Below are 4,799 nucleotides of genomic sequence, written 5' to 3'. Positions count from 1 at the left end.
TTCCAACTTCGTGTAAATAATAATAGTAGTAAAGTATTATTGATTTTTTACATAAAAAAAAATTTTTTTTTTTAGATTTTTGAACAATTTTCTGATAATATCACTTACACAAGATAAATATCTAAGGATTTCTAGCAAAAAAAAAAAATACTTTTTCCCATGCAATATTTTTTTATGAAGTAATAATTTCTCATTTGTTAATTTTTTTTAATTTTTCTTGTTGGAAATAATCTTTTTAACTTCAACTAAAGAATTATTAAATTTTTTTACAATTTTTTCAGCTTGTTTTAAACCCTTTACTACTTGTACATTCCATTTCAACAGGCAACAAATTTATCGCATGCAATTTTTTTTTTTTTTTTCAAATTTTTCGCATCTCTTCTTTTTATTTGAGCTTTTATGTGTTTTGTCGTTGCCCTTTTGCGCATTATTGAAAACGATACCGTTATTTTTTTTTTAAACTGGAAGCATTCGTTCACACTCAGGTCGTCTTGGTGCTCGTAACAGCGTCTTATCCAACTTTTATGTATGCGAATTATATAAAGACCATTTGAGCTGGGAAAAGTCAATAGAATAAATGCAATAAAAATGCCACGCCAATGCACATGAGACACAATTTATGAACACATGTCGTCTGCAATGCAAAATAACAACAAAGACAAAAACCAGTGTGAGTATAAAAACTAGCAGCAACCAAAATACTAACAACAACAAAAATACTAACAGTGAAAAAATTGTCGACAGCCGGAATAATGTCTATAACACGGCAACAAAAAAATCGCAAAGACAACATATTTACAATACAATAAAAACAACAAATGACCAGACACCAACAAGTCGAGTGTGTAACAAAACCAAGGCCAAGCGTCCAAGCGCCTAAGCGTATGCATCTAAAACTGAGTTAGTTGTTATTGTGTTGTTGTTGCTTCTGTCTCATATATTTACTTGTGTTTTTGTTTGAGTAAATGTGCGTTCTTGTTGTATTATTCCCGCAGCTGCATTATGGCGTTAGCCATTTGCCGTTTTTGTCACTGCAACTGCCGACAGGAAGCTGTAGACGAGCTAAAAGTGGTAGAGAGTGGAGAGAAAACAAACGACATTTGCCAATACCGATGCCAAAGCCGTTGCAAATTTCTGCTGCCATGCTGCTACAAAAACCGAAAAGGAAGCAAACACTAAGCAAAAATCTATGAGCGGGGCGTAGAATCTATGGCTCCGTGCATATCCCTATGTATGAATGTGTGTAAAAATGTATGCTTGTGTGTGAGTGTGCTGCGTGAAGCAAGATGCGATCGCAAAGTTTATTGGTAGATTTTACGTTAAGCTGCAAGTGTTGAGTACAGGCAAGCAGTGGATAAATTGAATATGTGGCAAGTGTGTGTAGCGGCAAGTGAGCAAATATGCTGAGAAGTTGGTGCAGCGGGGAATGGCTTAAATAGTGCATAAAATTAAAATTTTAGTCAAATCACTTTCGAAATGCATATGTTGTACTAGAAGATATGCTTTTTATGCTTTCGTCTTTGGTGTTGTATTGCTGCCAGAACCGCTACGCGAAAGAAGTACTTGTGGACTAGAAGAAAGCGCTATATTTTTCTGTTGAACTTGTACGAAATGTAATTCTGCAAAAAAAGTCATCAGTCAACAACAAGTGAATGTGAAAATAAATTTTATAGCTTATATGTTTGTATCTCGCCCATTTTTATGAATGTCTGAACTCGGAGAAAGTGTCAAAAGACTGAAATCGCAAAGCGTATCAACACGTGCTACCCTTTATTAAGACGACCATTGAAATAGTCCACTCTCAGCAAAGCAGACTTCCACTTCATAAGTCTCTTAACATCCGCATCCTAATATTTAGGAGCAGAGGTATGGACTGGGGCAACATACGATGAGACCTCTCTTTATACACAAACGCTGAGTTGCAACTACTCATTGGACATACAAAGTGTTAGCACTTCCCGCATTTGGGTTTTAAGCACAACCTCCTTGATACTCCCCGAAGAACCGGTCCGCAAGAGTAGATTGAAGGCATTTTCAAGGACTCCTGCTCCTCGTGGTACCAGAATTAAGTTTTCGGTTAGACCTCGTGGTTGAAACAACTACCAGTTGAGCTTCGAGGTCGGGTTCGAGGCCAACTTAAAGCCTTTGCCGTACTCTGGGGCCGACACCCTGCCGCAGTGGCACTCCACACTGAACTGAATTTTCAATTGTACTTGTCTTTAGTTTAAACCACCACTACCACGAATCTTCACAAAGGGCCAAGCCCAATGAGCAAATTGTAGCAAACTCCAAGGGCTAAACTGTTCTAGCGTCAGACTTTGTAGCTTTTGCTACTACCAGTTGAACACCAATCAATCCCAATGCCTGGTAATATTTTTCGCTTGAGCTTCAAATTTCTTTTCATTAGAAGGAATCTCTCCCATTCAAAGAAATTTCGAGGCAAGCCAAATAACAGACATAGTGCAGATTAGATTTTAGTCGCCTCTTACGACAGGTAAATTCTATCCCTTGCCCACTGAAGTGTAGAAATACGAAAATTAATCATAATTCCCGTCGTGCTACATGGGGTGGAGGCTTTCCAACATCTGATGAGTTAGCGTAAAAAGTGTTCGAGAAAATCGTTTTCTGAGAGATTTATGGTATTCTGCGCTTTGGCAATGCCGAATGCCATTGTCGATAGAACGACGAGCTGTACGAGATATAAGCTGACATTTACATTGACATAATTTAGCAAATAAAAGTCAGTGGCTGCGCTGACTAGATCAGGTTGTCCAGATTGATGAGAAAAATCCAGCCCTGAAAGTTTTCAGTACCCGCCGGGGCAAGCAGAGGAAGAGGAAGTCCTCCACTCCGTTGTAAAGACCAGGCGGAGAAGAAGAGAGATTTCTACATGATTATTCTTATTTATTTATACTAAATTTTTTGACTCGCTGTAAACTTTTGCCACCAATTTAAAGAGCTTTTTAAAGACATAAGTTATCTTAAAAGAAATAATAATAATTCTAAGAAATAAAATGTTTGAGCTAAACTTATAAGGCAACACACAAAACCGCTAAGCAAATACATTTCTAAATATATGTGCACTCAAAAAATATCCGTTTTTTTATCCACATAAAATGCGTATGCCTCAGTTGTTGTTATTGTTGCGTAGTAGTAAATTAAAAACGCATCAGCACCGGCATTCAACATGAATTGCAAAATTGCACACACGCGTCAACATCATTTTTCAGCCAAGTGACAACGTCTTGCAATGCCACTATGCTCTTACTTCGGATTTGCATTTGCATTTGCTCTAGCGCTCGCACGTCTTCTCCCCTTTTGTCAACTTGCATGTGTGTGCAAATCTTCACGCTTGCCGGCGAGTCACAAAAAGGCGCTGCTGCAAAACAATTTAGCACTCAACTGCACGTTTTATTGTGTTATTACTTGCTGCACGTGCATTAGACGTGTGCGTCCTTGCAATGTTGAGGCCAATGTGTGAGAGAGTACATAGAGTGTATCATATATACTCGTATAATATATACCTGCATCGGCCACCTGCATGTGCACGCCAGTCTGGTGACACCGAACACTGTGTGTGTGCATATATTACCATAGTGACTGGTGAAATTTTCCAGTAGCTTGCAAGGACGCTTGTAATGCGAGCCTTCGACGGCTGACGGTGTGTATTAAAAGCGTATTTGTCAAAAGAATAATTTGCTTGTAAAATGCGAGCGCATCAGCAAATTCTATTACTTACTACCTTAAGAGTGCTGATGTGTTACTGAAGAAGTGTGCTGACAAGAAATTTCAAGCACTTTGGAAGACACATACCCTTGTTTACTTAGTACCCTGCTCTTTGCTTGTTAATTTTAAATAACTAAAGACACGAGCTGCCTTTCGTAGCTTATATAGACTCTACTAGCATGTCAAAATACACCATGCGCAGCTTATGTTCGAAGGGAATCACCTAAATCTGGCTTGTGATTGAGGAAGTCTGCTTTAGCTGCAAGATGAGATATTCGAGCACCGGAGCACTGGACTTCGCTCAATGTGTTTTGTGTTTTTTTTTTTTATTTATAAAAAATAGGAATCGACTACAAAGTACAAGGTTAAAGTAGATACCTTAGCGCCGCTAGCAATGGAACATGAAGGCATCAGTATCCCGCACTCTACTTGCCTTCTACAATTAGTTAACTGAGTTTCGTGAGAGCTTAGCCATACTCAAGGAACCATTAGTTCTACCGCTGTTGATAAAAAATTGTAACCCAAGATGGGCTGCAAGAAGTCTAGTAAACTCTTTGCTCTCAGTACGACTAGCCTTTACCGAGTTGATGAGGTTCTAACTAGTTCGCGTCCTATCAGTATATACACGGTAAACTTAGAATCTGATCGGTTGTCAGTATAATACCTATTTGGCAGAAGCGAGTTGGGCATATATTAACTTCTTTACGGTACCGCCCTTATGAGATCAAGGTTTAAGAACTTACGATCTCAGCCACTGCTGTGAGCTGGTGGAATAGAAAAAACAGGCCTAAGTAGATTTCTATTTTATTAAAATGCTCTGTCGACGTATAAGATCCAATTACAGAAATATTATTGTGCTTTCACTTGAGGCTTGACTGACGGAAATGCACATGACAATATACAAATGTTCAAAATGTTATTGAAAGCTTGGTTGATCTATACAAATTTGTGAAAAATTATGAGGGTCGCTTAATTTTTATACACTCGCAACAAAGTTGCTAAAGAGAGTATTATAGTTTTGTTCACATAACGGTTGTTTGTAAGTCCTAAAACTAAAAGAGTCAGATATAGGG

This window comes from Bactrocera latifrons, unplaced genomic scaffold (assembly GCF_001853355.1).
Source record: "Bactrocera latifrons isolate USDA-ARS-PBARC rearing strain unplaced genomic scaffold, ASM185335v1 scaffold_182, whole genome shotgun sequence".
Classification (NCBI taxonomy): domain Eukaryota; kingdom Metazoa; phylum Arthropoda; class Insecta; order Diptera; family Tephritidae; genus Bactrocera; species Bactrocera latifrons.
The sequence above is the reverse complement of the archived record's forward strand: the minus strand, read 5'-3'. Positions refer to the sequence as shown.